Source organism: Phragmites australis, chromosome 1, assembly GCF_958298935.1.
Source record: "Phragmites australis chromosome 1, lpPhrAust1.1, whole genome shotgun sequence".
Taxonomy (NCBI): domain Eukaryota; kingdom Viridiplantae; phylum Streptophyta; class Magnoliopsida; order Poales; family Poaceae; genus Phragmites; species Phragmites australis.
Window position 1 is genome coordinate 34,176,918 of NC_084921.1, and position 20,147 is coordinate 34,197,064.

At 44.5% G+C, this 20,147-nt stretch overlaps 1 pseudogene; it reads left to right on the forward strand.

Moving 5' to 3' along the window:
- Positions 1-227: 227 nt before the first annotated feature.
- On the forward strand, positions 228-1,249 carry LOC133888810 (probable cytokinin riboside 5'-monophosphate phosphoribohydrolase LOGL8; annotated as a pseudogene).
- The last annotated feature ends 18,898 nt before the right edge of the window (positions 1,250-20,147 follow it).

The window sequence follows — 20,147 nt, forward strand, 5'->3', positions numbered from 1 at the left end:
CCCCGTTAGGTCACTTTTTTTTGCCGACTGTCGTATTTGGCTCTCGGCAAATATGTTTGCCGAGTGTCCGATATAAAACACTTGGCAAAAAGAGATTTGCCGGCACTGTGTATGCCGACTGTGGTATGCCGAGTGTTACACTCGGCAAACACGTTGCCGAGTGTTTTTAGGCCTTTGCCGTGTGCCCTAGGCACACGGTAAAGTCTCGAAATCCGGTAGTGATTCCCCACACATCCCCAATCCAACTCTATGAACATGGAAGCATAGGACAAATATTTTTAGTGCAATCACTCGCATACTCACACATACAGGAAGAAGGCCACCGCGAAAAATGGAGGCAAACAAAGTGGTGGTAGCCAATACCAACACTGAGATCCATACACAAAGGCATCTGATGATCCGCCGAATATGTGTATACTGCAGAAGTTCAGATGGTAGGAAGAAAAATTACCGAGAAGCTGATATTAATCTTGTCCAGGAGCTTGTAAGGAGGGGCATTGATCTAATTTATGGAGGTGGTTCCGTTGGTCTGATGGGTGGCATTTCTAGCACAGTGCATTCTGGAGAAGGCCATGTTATAGGAGTCATCCCGAAATCCTTGTCGAGGAAAGCGATAACTAGTGATGCTTTTGGAGAAGTTAGAGTGATAAATGGCATGCATGAAAGGAAAGCGGAAATGTTTCGTTTGAGTGACGCCTTCGTCACTTTACCAGGGGGTTTTGGAAGAGCAGTTTTTTGAAGTTATCACCTGGGCTCAGCTAGGCATTCACAAGAAACCGATTGACCTCTTGAACGTTGATGGGTTTTATGATCCACTTCTACATTGTATCGATCTTGCTGTCACGGAAGGATTCATTTCCATAGAGGCTGGGAACCTTATAATTTCATCATCAACAGCAGAAGAATTGATTCAAAAATTGGACAAAGATGTGCCTGTGTATAATGTTGGGTTCATTTGGAGAGACACGGTGGAAGATGGTTGTTTAAATGATCAACAGCTTGGCACCAAAACCACCAACTGATATGTGTTCTATTAGATGAAAATGCCAGTGCTGCATGAATTAGAGAGGCAACAATAGGCACCCAAGGAAGAAAGCATTGGATTGTGCTTATGCAATGTGTTATATTTCATGTTGTTATTTATGTAGCCTTTCGTGTAATAGGTGATGCACTATTGTTTCCATGTATCATCTTTATCATTCTTCTCTTCGTGGTTGTCTGGAAATTTGTGTCAGAGATGAACATGACTTAGCTGACAAACATATTTGCACAGTGGCTTGAACCAACAGAATAAACACCGCGCGCACGTGTACTTAGGACCACCATTTTTTACTTGCAAGTTTGCCTATTTACATTTGCACTATATGTGACATTTTCTGATTACTACTTGTTTGTTGATAATTGTTAGATATGAAATATGGCTGGGATTTGGTTGGACTAAGCATGGGTCACGTTGTGCTATATTGGCTGACACAACCTATATCACGAGTAGCACACATGTATCTATAAAACCATAGCCTGTATCACCACTGATCTTATCGATTTGCAATTATGGTGAGCTGGAAAATCACCAAATGTATTTAAAATGGATTATCACGCTTGGGAAAGTTATTGATCCTATTACGTGCGTAATATAAAATAAGTTATCATGAATTTTAATTGCTGTATTTGATGGAAGGGAACAGACATAAATGGGACTAATAAACATAATGCTAGGATGGAATGGTATTCAGATTAAAGAAGTAATCATATTTTACAAGTTTTTGCTAGCTATAGAATATATTTTTTCGCGCTTCCTAGAGCTTAGTCAACTGAAAACGGCAAAGTTTTCAGTCGACACGTGCTCACACACCGACGACGAGCTTTTAGTGGGTTATCGGGGAGAAGATTTCATCAACAGCAGCCAAAGAGAGAGTGTCATAAGAAGAAGGGCCAGCAAGGTGGTGGAGATGGGTGCCGGGATGGTGTGGCGAGGTGGCAGGGATGCCATCGGCCATGTGCAAGGCGATGGATCGCCGGTGGGTGGGGAAAGGGCAGGGGCATGATAGCGACAGACCCTGCAAAGCCAGGCTAGTGTGGCGGCGGACGGCGACAGCGGATCCGGCAACTAGGAGCTGCTGAAGACGGAGGCAGGAAAAGGGTAGGCGGGGGCGACTGCGTGAGAGAAATAGACGTGAGATAGAAAGCGCTAGTGGAAGGTTGAGGATGAACCCTGGAGCGTCTGATCGAGATCGAACAGCTCTAGGACGTCTACTGGAGAACATGCTATTTTCAGTCGACTGGAAAATAACATCTCCTATATTTTTTTTTACAAAGAATATATATTGCTTTCAAATGTTACAACTTCATATGACATGGGTATGATAAATTTTCTGCAATTTTCAGTGACTCAAACCATTCGCATAGCCTTTTGCCATGCAATAAAGCATGCAGTGAAATCGGATAGTAGACAGAAAAATGTATATATATATATATATATATATATATATATATGTATATATATGTATATATATATGTATATGTATATATATATATATATGTATATATATATATATATGTATATATATATATATATGTATATATATATATATATGTATATATATATATATATGTATATATATATATATATGTATATATATATATATATATATATATATATAGGACACCTATTCTATACTCCTAGAGTATGTACTCCCACATGCAATATACCACCTAAACAAACACTTTATACTCTTTTATCATTTTTAGTATACTCTAATACTAATTCTAAGATACTCCAATATGAGTTGTATGAAAAAAAATTCAATGTTAGCCTTTCATTTTTGCTATATACTCTTTTTTATACATAAAAGAAGTATATACGCAAATTAAGATAAAAATCATGGAATTTCATAAAAATTTTCGTGGGATTTGTATTGTAGTATCTTATAATTACTAATGAAGTATATTTAAAGTGATAAAGAAGTATAACTCATGTGTAAAAGTGGTATATGAGAGGTGGAAGTACATACACCCAAGAGTACATACTAGTTTTCCTATATATATATATATATATATATATGTGTGTGTGTGTGTATGTATGTATGTATGTATGTATATATATGCCCTAGCTAAGCCATGAATGTAGACTATGCATGATAAATATTGTTGGTCCACAACGAAAAGACAAAGGGAATGTACCTAGCAGGAAAAGACATGGCCACAATTAGACATCTCTCTCGCTCTCTCTCTCTCTCTATCTATCTCTCTCTCTCTCCTCTCTCTCTCTCTCTCTTTGTGTGTGTGTGTGATAATAATACAAGCCTTACCTGGAACTCTGCATTATTGGAACCAATTAATACTTTGTCGATGTAGACTCCTCTCAAAGCCTTACAGAGAGAGCATTGATAAGATTAGTTTTGTCTCATAGTAGGACTACTTTTCGTGAATACTGAAAAATTACAGACCTTCTATGCTCTAGAGGTTAAATCTTAATTTATCTGGATCAACATCAATTCTGTTGTACCGTGTGTGTTTTAGTTCTGCAGTCTTATTATTTGGTTGATCTACTATGTTATTGGCCGGGCTACATGTGATGCATTTAGACTGAATAGATTTGACAGATTTAGTATGGTTATTTTTGCTCAATGAGAGGCATTAGTATATGCCTCTTAAACATTACTCCACTGAAGATTACTATCGTATCTTTTGGTGCAGGATGAGCAGGGGAGATTGAGAGGTCACTCCCTATACATTGGACATGGCAGCATTGAGAGGTCACTCTCAACATAAATTGGCACAAGCAGGCAACATGTGCTTGCAGTAGAAGGAAGGCACAAAATGTTACTGTCACGTTGTAGACAAATGAGAGGTCAGTCCCAACGTACATTGACACAAGTGGGCAGCCTGTGTTTGCAGCAGAAGAGAAGCATGAGATGTCACTGTCACCTTGTGAAAATAGGAACACATGCATCTAAACCATCCACACCATATCGAATGGAGCAGAGAAAGGAGCCACCATTTTTTGCTCGCCAGTTTGCCTATTTACATTTGCATTATATGTGACATTTTCTGGTTACTGCTTGTTTTTTTTATAATGGTTATATATGAAATATGTCTGGGATTTGGTTGGACTAAGCATGGGTCGCAATGTGCTATATTGGTTAACACATCCCATATTACGAGTCGCATACATGTATCTGCAAAACCATAGCCTGTATCAGCATTGAGCTTATCTATTTGCAATTATATATGGTGAGCAGGAATAATTTTTCTGCAATTTTCAGTGACTCAAACCATTCGTATAGCCTATTCCCATGCACATGCAATAAAGCATGGCACTATTCGTGTGAAATTGGAGAGTAGATAGGAAAATGCATACACACATAAATACTATTTTTTGTTTACCTGTCCCAAAATTTCAATAGTAACTGCTGAATCGCTTTTTCCTACTGAAATTTTGTTTGGTAGTACCGAAATTTTATTTAGTAGGTGTAGAATAATATGCTATATGCTACACCTATATATATATATATATATATATATATATATATATATATATATATATGTGTGTGTATATCTAGAGCATGCATGACAAACATTGTTGGTCCAGGAAAAGACAAAGGGCATGTAAAGACATGACCACAATTAGACCTCTCTCTCTCTCTATATATGTGTGTGTGTGATATTAATACAAGCCTTACCTAGAACTCTGCATTATTGGAACGAATTAATACTTTGTCGATGTGGACTCCTCTCAAAGCCTTCTATGCTACAGAGGTTAAATCTTTTTCTGAATCAACATCAATTACGTTGTACCGTGTGTGTTTTAGTTCCGCGACTATTCTTCATGAAGCACCCATTGCTCATATGGATGATGATGCTTGCCTCAAAGCTCCATACACTAAGCCTAGTGTTTAAAATTTAAACATGTAAATGTACTACACACTTGCAAGTAAAGGAGCAAATGCAACCTTCTACACGATGAAGGAAACAAATCTCCTTGTGAGTTGATATTCATTATTAGGAACGACATGATAACTTATGGTAACTATGATCATGTTGACTGGATGCAAGGCAGCTATTGCCTCGGTTAGTGCCCTTACAACTATTAGAAAATAGTTTGGGCTGGGAATTTCAACAACCAGAAGAGATATATGTCGTAGTTCAGACCATGTAAAGGATCCAACCTTCTTCATGTATATAAGGCACTAATGGTGAGACCATCCTAGAGCCAGAAAAATTTGCAAAGATGGAGAAGAAAGGAAGAAGCACAACCTGATGGCGCTAGATGGGTAAACCCTTCAGCAAACAATCAACCTGGAGGTAAACCGTGCCCCTTTTATTGTTCTCAGTTCATTTGGCTAGCACCCAACAAAGATCGTGAAGCCAGAGTAAACCTACTAAAAACATGTGCAATTGCATCAACTTTGGGCCCTTTTGAAACCTCTCTAGAGGTCGCCGAAGGTATATTACGGGAGGTCTACAATTCTTATTATCCTTGGAAAGCAGTTCCATTAGGAAATAAAACTTATCTCATCCAGTTTCCCTCCACAAGGATCTTAGGAAAGGCCGCTATTAACAAAGTCAAGCAGGTTGTGTGCCCATTGGGATTGGAAGTGCAGAAAATATATGTATGTCCAAACGATTGCATATTGTATCGAGGAGAGCATGCAGACTTGGAAGCGTGCCTCATCTGTGGTGCATCACGGTATAAGCGTGACCGTGATGATATCGATGGTAAAGGAAAGAATAAAAGGCTTCCCGTTTAGGTGATGTGGTATTTTCCTATAGTCGCCCATTTGGAGTGTTTATTCACGAACAAAAGGCATGCTAAACTGATGCGATGGCACACCGAAAAGCACAAGGATGATGGAATGTTGAGACACCCTGCTAATTCTACGCAGTGGAGAAACATCGATGAAAAATACAAGGAGCTAGCCCTTTTGCAGAAGATGTGAGGAATATAAGATTTGGGTTGAGTGCGGATAGGATGAATCCATTCAGCAACATGAGCAGCAGTCATAACACTTGGCATGTGACTCTATGTATCTACAAACTTCCTCCTTGGTTGTGTATGAAGTGAAAGTACATTATGATATCGGTGCTGATACCAGTGTCGAGACAACCTGGCAACGATATTGATGTCTACCTGAAATCATTAATGGAAGATCTTATAATACTGTGGAACGATGGTGTGCAGGTATGGGATGCATACAAACGAGAGAACTTTACCCTACGTGCAATGCTGTTCGTAACAATCTAGGATTGGCCAGTCCTTGGTAACTTGTCAGACCATACTGTCAAAGGCTACTGTGCATGCATGCATTGTTTGGATGAAATGGAGAGCTTGTGGCTTTATAATAGCCAAAAAATAGTGTACTAGGTTATCATAAATTTCTTCGCAAGGATCACCCGTACCTCAGTAAATAGGAGAGATTTTGATGGGAAAGTTGAGACTTGATCACCTCCTAATCATCGCACTGGGAGACAGGTATATGAGATGGTAAAGGGACTTTGGGTTATCCTTGGAAAACGACGCAGGAGTACATCGGTTCCGAAATCTAATCCTAGAGCTCCTATGTTCAAAAAGAAATTTATTTTTATGACTTAGCTTATTGGCTGGATTTGGTGGCTCGACACGTAATCGATGTCATGCACATTGAGAAGAACGTGTGTGATAGCTTGATTGGTATGTTACTAGACATACGTGGCAAAACAAAGGATACACTCTAAGCACGGAAGAATCTAAAATGTTTGAAACTTAGATAGGATCTACATCTTGAAGATATGGAAGAAGGCGATAAATATCTTGGTCCCGCTAGCTACAGTCTGAGAAATGTGGAGAAAATTGCAATGTGCAAGTGCTTGCATGAAATCAATGTTCTATCCGGTTACTTCGCCAACATAAAGAGACTAGTAAATATGAAATATTTGAAATTAGCTAACATGAAGTCTCATGATTGTCATGTGATGATGACATAGATATTTCCAATTGCAATTAGATGTATTCTGCCGCCAAAGGTCTGAAACTCAATCATAAAGTTGTGTTTGTTCTTCAACGCTGTCGGAGGATTAACTCCTGTCACAGGGATCCCGAGAGACCCCTTTTTAGAGATTCGGCCGGGGGATGATCCTGAATAAGTTCGTCGGAGATATGAATGAGAGTAAATACAACGGCCGGTGGTGGGGGAGATGACCTAGTGCAGAAAGAAGTAAATGCACCGGAATTTAGACAGGTTCGGGCCGTATGGGGGCGTAATACCCTACTCCTGTATGGATGTAATAACTGTCCTGAAGAAATCCCTCAAGGATGTTGCTGGTTATAAGAATATTGGCCTAACTAAGAGCTTGAGGCTCCTTGTTTTTCGGCAGGGACTGTGCTTTGTGCCTTGTGTTGGTTCTTGTGTTCTTTTGTTGGGTCTACGTCTTCGATTCTCGCTATGTTCGTCGATGCTTCGACCTCTTTCTCTTCTGTGCCGCCGGCTCTTTTAAGCACCTGCCGGCCGAGACACGCCCCGAACGGGAAGGAGGGGGGCACAAGTTCCAAGACGCCATGACTGGGAAAGGCGTCATCATTTCTTCTGGGTGAAGTTACCGGGGGTGGAAAAAACGTCGCACGCCCGGTCACCTGTCACCATAAACGCCCTGGCAACGGGCGCCGTGGAGAGGGCCCACCGGGCAGCCGCAGAGCAACCTAGCGTGCCCGCCCTATCTTGTTCCTCTGCCACAGCAGGGCGACAGACGGAACTTCTTGATCCTTGAGATGTTATCCCGAGACAAGCCGGATGATACGGGACGGGACCCGTGCAATTAATAGCCCCGCGCCTCTCTGCCAAAACATGGTAGGAACTGACACCGCGGCGGGATCAGTTGGGGATATCAGGCCACACACGCTCATTAAATGCGGCCTCGGACCTCTGACTGGTGGACACCTCATCGGCGGGCCCCTCGGGGGCCTTTCTGGGTCGTCGGGGCACCAAGTGCTCGGGGGTACTGTTCACCTCCCCGAGCACTCTCTCCCGAGAATGCCTATCCTTGTCCTCAGGGTACCGGGTGCTCGGGGGTACTGTTCACCTCCCCGAGCACTCTTGCTTGATCCTTCGGGGAACCGAGTGCTCGGGGGCTGCGTGCAGCCCTGAGCACTCTCTCCCGAGCACTCTTAAGCGGATCCTCAGGGAACCGAGCGCTCGGGAGCTACCACACGCAGTCCCGAGCACTCTCTCCCGGAACTTGGATCTTCTTATCGTCGGGGGACTAGGGTGCTCAGGGGTGACCGGGCACCTCCCCGAGCACTTTCTTCCCGGTACTTAGACTCTGTGGATCATTGAAAAACTGGGGTGCTCGGGGACCAGTGACTGTGGCCCCGAGCACCTTCTCCCGGGACTTGAACTTTTCTCATCGTTCAGGAGAGACCTCGTGGGACGGCGCCATGTGGCGGATGGCTGGCCGGGCCTCGGGACTCAGGGACCCCCGGTTCCAATGCGGATGACCTGGGAGACGTCTTCGCCCACCACGACCTCCTTCGTAGGAACAGAGGCGTCGGTGGCGAGTCGGGGTTTGGATGAAGAGGGTCCCGGGCCCCCTGGGCAGCCTTTGGCCTCGGCCTGGGCTGAGACCAAAGCCATGTACGACTGCTCGGCGCAGGAAACGGCACCGCCGGAGTCGGCAGTCACGGAGATGGGGCCTGCTGGGCCCGGTATCTTGACCGTGAGATACGCGTAGTGCGCAGCCACCATGAATTTGGCGAGCGCGGGACGCTCGAGGATGGCGTTATAGGGGAGAGGGAGCTCTGCGACGTCGAAGAGGACGTTTTTCGTACGGAAGTTGTCCCGACTCCCGAAGGTTATGGGTAGCTCGACCTGCCCGAGGGGCAGAGAGTGCCCGGGTGTCAGTCCACAGAATGGAAGCGGCGGCTTTAGGCACCTGGAGGGCAACTGCAGCTTCTCAAAGGCCTCCTTAGAGAGGAGGTTGACACATGCGCCCCCGTCGATCAGCACTCTGCCGACCTTGACGTTGCAGATGGTGGGGGACACTACCAAGGGTAGTCGCCCCACGCCTGTAGTACTGGCGGGGTGATCGGCCACACTGAACGTGATCGGAGCGTCCGACCATCTCAAGGGCCTCGTGGCCTCTTCGCTCGGGGTTGCTGAGCACACCTCATGCCGCATGGTCTTGATGCCACGCCGCGAGGAAGGCGTGTAGGCGCCTCCGTCGATGAAGGCGACGGTATGCTTAGGCTCTTGAAAGCCGAGCTCGGCTTTGCCGGGGGTGGCCTCAGCATCGCCTCCCCCGCGGGACTCGTCGCGCTCCCTCTGACGCTGCTCGATGAGGCCTTTGACCGTACGACACTCTGTAAGGTCGTGCCCTCTGGTCTGGTGAATGGGACACTATTTGCCTGGCTCGGGCCCTACAGGAGCGGGAGCCCTCGCTGGAGCGGGAGCCCGAGCGGGGGCCAGAGCCCTTGCTGGAGCCGGGGCCCTTGCGGGAGCTGGAGCCCTAGGAGGGGCCCTGGCCGGGGCCCTCGCTGGCGCGGGCCGTCTGTCGGCGGCCGCCCGGCGTTCTTGCCGGCGGTCGGGCTCTTGGGCCGGCCTATGGGCGGGGCCTTGGGCCGGTTCGACGAGAGTGGCTTCGCGCTTTCTTCTCGTTTTCTTTTCCTGCCTGTCAAAGCGGGAAGAACTTGGTTGGTCGGTAGCGAGGCGCGGAGCATGCCAAGCCCGGGCCTCCGCCGCCTTGGCGCACTTGTCGGCCAGTGCGAAGAGTTCCGCAGTGGTTTCGATTTCGTACGTACCTAGCTGCTCAAGCATCCGCTCGTCGTGGACGCCCTGCCGGAAGGCGACGATGACAGCGTGGGGGGCTATCCGCGGGATGGTGTTGCGGACCTGGCTGAAACGCTGAATGAAGCTCCGCAACGTCTCCCCCTCCTGCTGCTTGACGGCATGGAGGTCGCTCTCCAAGCCAGGGTGCGTGAATGTGCCCTGAAAATTAGCCACAAACTGGTGGCAGAGGTCATCCCAGGAGCTAATAGATCCTGGGGGTATGTTCATGAGCCAAGAACGGGCGGAGCCCCTCAAGCCAACATGGAAATAATTTGCCATCACCTTTTCACTGCCACCGGCCACCTGGACGGCCGTAGTGTATATTTGGAGGAACTCGACAGGGTCGATGGACCCGTCGTACTTCTCCGGCAGCTCAGGACGAAACTTGGAGGGCCATTTGACCCGTCGAAGCTCACTAGAGAAGGCACGGCAGCCGGTGCCGTACCCCGTAGTGCGGGCGGCGCTCCTTGGCGGTGAACGTCGGTGAGCCGGGGAATCCTGGCGATCGTGGGCCGGAAAAGAGGAAGCCTGGTCCTCAGCCTCGGCCTCCTGCCGGGTCTCCTGCTGGCGCTCGAGAGTGACGCTCGCATCTTCGTGGCCCCTCCGCTCGTTGAGACGCAAGCGGAGGTCCTGGGCTTCGGACGCGGCCAGGGGGGTGGCGCTCCGCCTGGAGGCCCCTCGGCCTCTGCGAATGTTGCCCGTTGATGGGCCGGTTCTGGTGGCGCCACGCTGGGTGGTGGCGCGAGAATTCTCGGCCAGCACCTGGCGGCGAGCAGTGCCAACCAAGGCAGCGATTTCTTGGATCCAGCGGCCTTCCAGGGTTTTTGGAGTCGCCTGAACAGGCGGATGCCTGAGGAGAGCGTGCACCGCACGCAACGCGCTCCCAGGGCCGGCCTCGCTGAAAGCGAGCCTACGCCGAAGAGGCACCCGTCGCTGCCCAGAGGCGGACCTGGCGGCCGGAGTTTTGACCACCAGCTGGGGGTCGGATAGTGCACCGGTGGCGGCGGTGGCGGCCCTGCTGGGCCCAGCGCCTTGGTCCCCTTGGGAGGGGAAAGCCCTCGTGCAGATCGCGGCTGCTCCTGGGACGCAGCAGCGGCTAGGGCCTCCTGTGCGAGGGGCTGCATTTCCTCGCTGGAACTATAGCCAGAACGCTAGAGGCGGTGTCCACCGGCTATTTTTTCTGTGGAAGAAAACAAACAAACAGATTCAGGGATGTTCCCCCCTACCTGGCGCGCCAGCTGTCGGAGGATTAACTCCTGTCGCAGGGATCCCGAGAGACCCCTTTTTAGAGATTCGGCTGGGGGGATGATCCTGAATAAGTTCATCGGAGAAATGAATGAGAGTAAATGCAACGGCCGGTGGTGGGGGAGATGACCTAGTCCAGAAAGAAGTAAATGCACCGGAATTTAGACAGGTTCGGGCCGTACGGGGACGTAATACCCTACTCCTGTATGGATGTAATAACTTTCCTGAGGAAATCCCTCAAGGATGTTGCTGGTTACAAGAATATTGGTCTAACTAAGAGCTTGATGCTCCTTGTTCTTCGGCAGGGACTGTGCCTTGTGCCTTGTGTTGGTTCTTGTGTTCTTTTGTTGGGTCTACGTCTTCGATTCTCGCTATGTTTGTCGATGCTTCGACCTCTTTCTCTTCTGTGCTGCCGGCTCTTTTAAGCACCTGCCGGCCGAGACATGCCCCGAACGGGAAGGACGGGGCACAAGTTCCAAGACACCATGACTGGGAAAGGCGTCATCATTTCTTCTGGGTGAAGTGACCGGGGATGGAAAAAACGCCGCACGCCCGGTCACCTGTCACCATAAACGCCTTGGCAACGGGCGCCGTGGAGAGGGCCCACCGGGCAGCCGCAGAGCAACCCGGCGTGCCCGCCCTATCTTGTTCCTCTGCCACAGCAGGGCGGCAGACGGAACGCCTTGATCCTTATGATGTTATCCCGAGACAAGCCGGATGATACGGGACGGGACCTGTGCAATTAATAGCCCCACGCCTCTCTGCCAAAACATGGCAGGAACTGACACCGCGGCGGGATCAGTTGGGGATGTCAGGCCACACACGCTCATTAAATGCGGCCTCGGACCTCTGACTGGTGACACCTCATCGACGGGCCCCTCGGGGGCCTTTCTGGGTCGTCGGGGCACCGAGTGCTCGGGGGGGTACTGTTCACCTCCCCGAGCACTCTCTCCCGAGAATGCCTATCCTTGTCCTCGGGGTACCGGGTGCTCGGGGGTACTGTTCACCTCCCCGAGCACTCTTGCTCGATCCTTCGGGGAACTGAGTGCTCGGGGGCTGCCATGTGCAGCCCCGAGCACTCTCTCTCGAGCACTCTTAAGCGGATCCTCGGGGAAGCGAGCACTCGGGAGCTACCACACGCAGTCCCGAGCACTCTCTCCCGGAACCTGGCTCTTCTAATCGTCGGGGGACTAGGGCGCTCAGGGGTGACCGGCCACCTCCCCGAGCACTTTCTTCCCAGTACTTAGCCTCTGTGGATCATCGGGGAACTGGGGTGCTCGGGGACCAGTGACTGTGGCCCCGAGCACCTTCTCCCGGGACTTGAACTTTTCTCATCCTTCAGGAGGGACCTCGTGGGACGGCGCCATGTGGCGGATGGCTGGCCGGGCCTCGAGACTCAGGGACCCCCGGTTCCTGATACACCGACAAACGCGATATCACAAAAGACCATTAACCCGACCAAGCTAGATAAGCTGTAGGAAGACGTGGTCGGGACTCTATCCCAGCTTGAGGAGTTGTTCCCTACATCATTTTTTGATATCATGGTGCATCTCATTGTTCACATTGTGAAAGAGATACAGATTCTTGGCCCTGTGTTCCCACATCAGATGTACCCTTTCGAGAGGTTTATGGGAGTTTTGAAGACATATGTTTGTAACAAAAATCGATCGGAAGGCTGCATGGCCGAGGGCTGGGGAACCGAGGAGGTCATTGATTTCTGCGTCGACTACATGAATCTCAAATCGATTGGTGTGCTTGTATCTCACCATGAGGGGAGGCTATAGGGGAAAGGGATGATAGGTGCAAACTCATTCCGCACTAACGATCGAATTTCATTCATGCAAGCACATTTCGTATTTCTGCAACAATCAGTTGTACTTGACCCATATATCGAAGAACACTAGAAGATGCAATGCACCAGAAACCCAGTGAAGTCTGATGTTTGAATCGCGCGAGAGCATTGAGATTATTTTGGCGCATGGTTACATAGACAGGTGATGTATAAGCAGATAGAGCATGCTCAGTTTACTGTGTTGGCTCACAGACTGTCAACTACAATCCTCATATTCCAAGGATATGACATAAATGGCTATACATTTTATACGAGAGCTCAGGATAGTAAGAGCACTAACCAAAATAGCGGTGTCTGTATAAATGCCTACGACTGTAATAGAAATAGGGAGACCTACTACGGATTCGTAGAGGAGATCTGGGAGCTTGACTATGGAGTGTTAAAGGTTCTTCTTTTTCGGTACCAACGGGTCAGACTCCCAAGCGGTGTGAAGATCGACAAGTACAATATGACTATAGTGAACCAAAAACTCGTTGGATACAGAGAAAAACCATTCGTACTTATGAATGATGTTATGCAAGTCTTCTATGTAAAGGATTTGGACTCAGCTAATAAGGAGGAGCGTCATGTGGTTCTTCAAGGAAAAATAAGGATGTCAACCTAGGTCAGAGTGGAGAATATTGTTGACGAGGAAGACTACAATAAATTTGATGCGCTACCTCCTTTCAGAGAGGATGTCAACCTAGGTCCTATGGAAGACACTAACAAACCTCCCTATGTATGCCATGATCATAATGAAAGATGAATCGTTAAGGCAAAGTAGCTAAATTGTATTAATTACTATGTATGAATTTGTTTTAGATGCAATTATACCACACTTTTGTTATGGGAGCTTCAATTTGTAGTTTACGGTGAAAGATGTCTTTATTATTGAGCATATTGATTTTTGATTTTTAATAATGTAGCAATAGCACAAGGTAGCACTATTGCTATGTATTACTATTTTTTATTTTCAATGAATTACCTATAGTTTTGAGCATATTTATTTTCAAATTTTAATGATTTAAAATATTTATAGATGAAATTAAGATATATAGGAAGCTACAATTATATTTTTTTAATTAATTAGCAAGCCACAATATAGAAACTTAGGTATGAACATATTTATTTTAATTTTTTATTGAATTAAAAAATTAAATCAGGAAATTTAGGTATATACAAAACTTAATTGTGGTATATAGCATGTTCAAATTTAAATAAATATGTATTAGGATTTTAGGTCAACATAATTTTAATAAATATAGATAGTACAAACTCAATCGAAATCACTTGAGTAACGCAACAGTTTGTTCGGTTTTACTAGGTGCAGGTCGTGGGTTCGTGTCTCTACGCGCACGCGAAGCTAAAACAAATTTTTTGCACCCACGGCACCAGCAGTGAAAGCGGTTTCACTGCTGGTGGATATATTGGGCCGGCAGTGAAACTACTTTCACTATCGCTGGACTTCTTGTGCCAACAGTGAAAGTAGTTTCACTACTGATAGTCCCCTTGAGCCGGCAGTGAAGGTATCATTTCATTGTCGGTGGTCATATTGAGGCGGTAGTGGAAGTCCTCCCCTATAAAATGGCTTGACGCCCTGCGCCCTTTAACACATAGAAAACTTTTCCTCTTCCATGTGCCCTCCGCCAATATGCCTCCTGACGCCAAGGAGCCTACGCCACCAGAGGACCACGAGCTTGCATCGACGAGCTCGTTCCCACTGTCCCTGTCGTCCTCGACACCGTCGTCCTCCTCCCCGACGCTATCGTCATCCTCCTCCCTGGTGCCATTCCCGTCCTCCTCGACGCCTAGCCCGCGAACCTCGCCACCCAGACCCTTGCTATCTTGCAGGTACCAGGCGTTCTGAGCTTTAATTGTGTGCCGCATTTGACTGATTTGAGCTCTGGGAGGGTTCTAGTGGTGATTGTTGTGGTAACTTGTCGATTGTGAAGACCATTAGCTTGGAATGTTGGATTAGAGGGGGTTCCAGTGGTGATTGTTGGGGTAACAGAATCATCTTTCTTATTTTCAAGTTTGTTGATGTGCTATAAATGGTATAGCATTGGTACATTATTGACATATTCGAAGAGAGAAATAATGTATGGATATTGCTAGATGGACAGATAGATTGGTTTATTTAGTTGTAAAGAGAGTTCATGTGTTTAATAGAATCAATCATATGGCAATGTAAATCGATATTGCAATGTAATTACACATGCATATCACCAATGCAATATATTGGTTGATTTAGTCCAAAAGAGAGTTCAGCATGTATGGATATAGCCAACTTAAAAGGTGTTTTTAATATAGACTCATGATTGTCTGCATTGTTTCGTGTTTTTCTATGTGTGGAACATATACACGACTTGTTAGTTTCATGTTCTTCAGTAGCAAATAGTTATACCTATGCTGACACTCTGTTTGATTAGGCTATGGATAGGGTGTAGTTTTTTCAAGGTTGTTTTAGAATTAGAATTTCTGGCTCATGAATTCTGTATGCATGGTTTTTGTTTCACAGTGGTAATATTCTATGCTGCCATAGTACATAGATTTTGATGAGTCATTTTCTAGTAGATTGATCCTTTATGTAGCTTTTTAATGTAATAGCACTTTGATGCTAATTCGAGCTGAGAACATTGGGCCATGTATCCTACTGCTGGAGTCTATTCTATAGATTTTTGTTAGCTTCTTATGTTTGTTGTTAGATGAGCAAATATTGAAAGGAGATAATTATCTCCATAATCTGATGCAAATGCTGCTAGGTTTCTAGATTTTACATTAATATTGAGTTGTTATACACCATTTTCAAGTAAATGCTCTCTACGGAGAAGCAAACATTTCTATTTTTCATATAGCATCTTTGGAGAAGGAAAATTGTGAGCTAAAGGCTCAACTTGAAGAGCTCAGTAGCAAGCATGTGGCTTTGCAAGAAAATCATGATAAGCTTGTGTGCTCTCATAAAAATCTTGTGGACTCACATACCATGCTAGAAATAGCTCATGAGGTTGCGGTAACAATGATAAAATCTTACCAACCTTACATACACAAGTACACATGCTCACTAGTTTATATTGAATTGCCTTGTGTTAACCTTTGTTGCTCTCAAGCAAACATTTTCCCAAGCACTACATGTGACTTGGATCATGTAGGCAAAAATAAGAAGCACAAGGATCATGGACTTGAAGCAAAATCCAACAAGAAGAACAAGTCCAACAATATCAAGATCAAGGAGTAAGAACAAAAGAAGAACAAGACTCTCATCACTTGCTTCAAGTGCAAGAAGGAGGTCACCATGTGAGAGATTTCTCCTTGAAGAAGGAAGAAAAGGACATGAGCAAGAGCCAAGATAAGAAGATGGCTCATGTCAAGTGCTTCAAGTGCTCAAGCATGGGACACCATGCCTCTATGTATTCCAACAAGGTTGATGACAAGACCACACTTCCAAAGAATAAAATAAGAAGAAGCAAGAGGAAATGCTATGGATGCAATAAGAAGGGACATGAAGTTGTATCATGCCCCTACATGAAGAATGAAGGCCTTATGTCATCAAGGAAGAGGCTCACCGGCAAGGAAGCAAGCAAGAAGCAAGATGAGAAGGCATCTTGTAAGGACATGCACCGCATTTGCTACACTTGCTGGGCCAAGGGACATATTGGTAAGAATTATCCCATTAGTAACATTCCTAAGCCTAACTCTTCAATTTATTATGATTTATCGCTTAGGAAGGTCAAAAATAAAACTTATGCTACTACGGTGATTAGTTCATCATTTGCTAGCATAATGCCCAATTTTTAACAAGGATATTCAGGCCCAATAATTTACAGTGTTTCCACAAGTGTCTTTCTCCTTACCGTGGGGAGCGGTACCACTTGCGTGATTATAGAGAAGAAGGCGGTGTCCCGACCCAAATTCACATTCTTAATTCACTTTCTTAGGCCATTTAGGTGCCTAAGTCTCTCGTGACTAACCTTAAAGTGCCAAACATGGTTTGAATACCACAAAGAACTTAAAAAGGCTAAATAGGTACTTTGAGGTACATTGAAGACTTGGCTTGCTTGAGAGGAACTATATTGGATATCTCATCTCAAGATTCTTTCAAATTGGGCTTTCTCATGATATTTGGAAAGAAGTGCCAAGAGTACGGATTATTTATTTATTTTAATCTTCAATGACATCTCGGTAACAAGCATCTAACTTGAGCTATCTAGCCACTTAGCTTAGAATAAGTGCTAATGTTCACAATTTTTCATGGTTGTGAGCACTTAAAGGTGGCTAGGTAAATTTTGAGCAAAATCTATACCTTGTGTAGTATGATGCTTTTAATGGCTCTCTAGTAGAGCAAGATTTTGTTAATAATGTAGGAGATGGATACTTGGTGATGGCAATCAAGAAGCTATCCATTGAAGAAGTGAAGCCGCGAAGAAACTAGAGATCAAAAGAAGGCTGAAGAAGATGATCAAATTCCTTCAGCTGCGGCAAAGTGCGGAGACTCCGCAAGAATGTGCGGAGACTCCGGACAAATCTTTGGAGAATCCGCAGAAATGTGCGGAGAGTCCGCACATTACTAGAAAGTTGGGAAGACAAATGTAAATATACAAGATCAAGGTCAAGATCAAGATCGTGATGACTCCAAGAAATCCCTTGATGATGATGAAGTGGATGACATTTAACCACAATCCCAAATACCACATCCAAGAATAAATCAAAGTATCTAAAGAGATCATCCGGTTGACAACATCATTGATGATATACAAAAGGGGGTAATTACTCGTTCAAGAATTGCAAAATTTTGTGAATATTACTCATTCGTTTCTTCTTTAGAACCTTTGAAGGTACAAGACGCACTAGAAGATCCATATTGGTTGATGACCTAGCAAGAAAAGCTTAATCACTTCAAAGGAATGAATTGGATCGTTGATGGGAAGACCAAGTAAAAGGTCATGATTGGAATCATATTGATCTTCCACATCAAATTGCCAAATCATCATTCACATCTTATGGTACTTTGCATTCTCTCATAGTTGTAAGTAGTTCTTAGCACAAGTATTTTCTTTTATAAATCTCTTTTGTTCTTTGGTCCAAAATATAGGGTACACTCCTCTTGAGTCTTAAATGAACTTGTGCATGTCTCAAGAAATTCAAATACTTCAATACACATATTTTGGGGGAGCTTATCCTATGTTTTGCGATCTTGATACTAACTGTGCAAGTGAAATTTGTGTTTAGTCTTATGGGAAGTGATAGACACCCTTGAAGGTATGCACAATTCTCTCTTTTAATTGGTACTTCATTGTATCTTTTTGGCTACCTTCTATAATATAGATTAAATTCCTCTTGTGACTTAAATGTCTAATGGCGTACATAAACTTGTCTTCTATCATATGTGTGCACTACTTTAAGGGGGAATTTGTCTATATTATGAGATTTCATGAATAATTGATCCACTCGCCTTTCAAATCCAAATTATCATTATTCGTGAAACTCTCCCTTGTGCTTTTAATGCTTTCTCTTTTCTATGTGTTGCATCAAGGTTCTTCCATGTACTTTCAAGTTGTTTTCAAAGTTCTTGTGTATGAGTCATGGTCCCTTCAAGTGTGCTCCTCTTCAATTGGTGTCACCTCAATTGAGATCATAATCGGGACCGAAGCAAGTAGAATTGTAAGAAGAACAAGATCACTTGGTTAGATGAAATCAAAAGAAGAAAAGGGATAATAATGGATCAAGGAGAGTTGAATTTTCATGACAACCAAACGATGAGGATGAAGTGGAATAAAATCATTTAATCTCCTTCATTGTGAGTCTCACTTGTTAAAGAAAAGAAGATATCAAAGGAAGATGAATGGTTCCTGAGGAATTTTTGGATGCTCCAAAATTATTGTGGGAGGTCCCGGTCTTTATAAACTAGGTACTCTGGTTTAATACCAGATGGTCCGATTCCTACCGTAGAATTGGATTTGACTAAGTTGGAGGAAGAAAAGGGAATTTGGTTTTGTATACAAGCCCTCCACTCTAGAATTCATCAAATATCCAAGAGAAAATTCCATTGATTATCCATAACCATATCTTCAAAGGATGGCAACTCCTAGTTCACAATTTGCGAATTTTATGAATTTTACCTTATTTTCTCCTTGTAAGTTGCTTTAGGTAAGGAAAAGAACTAGGTATTCAAGTCAGAGCTTGGACATGCAAGAGGAACTCAAGTTCACCACAAGACATCGAGTAAAGGAATTCATCACTTAAATTAATGAATCCACCACAAGGCATCGAGTAAAGGAATTCATCACTTGAATTAATGAAGTTTCACTTGATAAGAGCATCATATGAGGATTATCAAAATTACCTATATCATATGGTGATCTACATGCCTATGTGGCGGTAAGTGTTTCTTGGTATAATTTCAACTTTGCAAATTTCTTATGCATCGACCAAGATGCAGGGTAAACTCATCTAGACTCTTAATTAAACCAAGTGCATATCCCAAGTAATTCAAGTACTTGATGCACATATTAAGGAGAGAGCCTATCCTATGTCTTGTGTCTTTGAGACTAACCTTTTCTTCTAGTGAATTTGTATAGTCTCTTGGTGAGAATGAGTTTCTCAAGGAAGTTTCTCAAAAATATGCTACCTTAACTCAATCCAAGTTGGTAAAAGTATCTCTCAATTTCAATTGGATTGCAATTTTATCTCTTGTGTAGCTACCCTCCATAATATAGCTTAAATTCCCTTGTTTGGACTTAATTGATCCAAAGTGTATAGGTACATGACTTCCATATACAGATGTATGCATTATCAAAAAGGGGAAATTTAGTCTATGTTATGAGGTTTCACCATTTAATGATCCATTTATCTTCCACATCCAAAGGGTCACTAAATGTGAAACTCTAGATTGTGTAATTTGATGATATCTCTTGTCTTTGTGAGTAAATCAAGGTGATATCAAAAAGAGAGAGCATATGGTTTCAAAATTGATCCTATACAAGCTATTGGGCTGTCTTCACCTAAGTGAAGATTGTGAGGCTTAGAACAAAGGCACATCACTCCATGAGCTCTTGTATTACCTTTATGCATCTAGGCCCTAACATGCTAGTGTGTGCATGCGTAAGCAAAATTTTGAGTCACACCAAGAGTTTGTCTTCTGGTGACGATTAGAGAATTATTTAGAGATCTGGTTGATACCTCTTGATATGATTATGATATGAGTTTGTCTCGTGTTAAAAATGTCATCTAACTGAGCTGTGAGCTAAATCTGCTGATTTCTCAAAATCTTGACTTAA